The sequence below is a fragment of the Penaeus monodon genome, chromosome 24 (assembly GCF_015228065.2).
Source record: "Penaeus monodon isolate SGIC_2016 chromosome 24, NSTDA_Pmon_1, whole genome shotgun sequence".
Taxonomy (NCBI): domain Eukaryota; kingdom Metazoa; phylum Arthropoda; class Malacostraca; order Decapoda; family Penaeidae; genus Penaeus; species Penaeus monodon.
This window is the reverse complement of record NC_051409.1, coordinates 35,455,042-35,455,285: the sequence shown is the minus strand read 5'-3', so window position 1 is coordinate 35,455,285 and position 244 is coordinate 35,455,042.

The window sequence follows — 244 nt, the reverse complement described above, 5'->3', positions numbered from 1 at the left end:
CGTCTCAGTGGCTGTATGCTCCCCCGCCCCCCTTCCTCCCCCTCCCCGTGCAGATTTGATTTGACATTTTTATTGATACAAGCGCAGAGGCTGACCTGGGCCCTGACTGATGAAGGGAAGGGCGTCGTAGCCACACAGTTCCCTTAAGGGCACCGCCTCACCCTGGCCATGGAAGTCCCAGGTCATGTAGGGTCAGAGATCATATTATTTCTACATCTTCATGTCTCTAGGTTGAGATACTTAC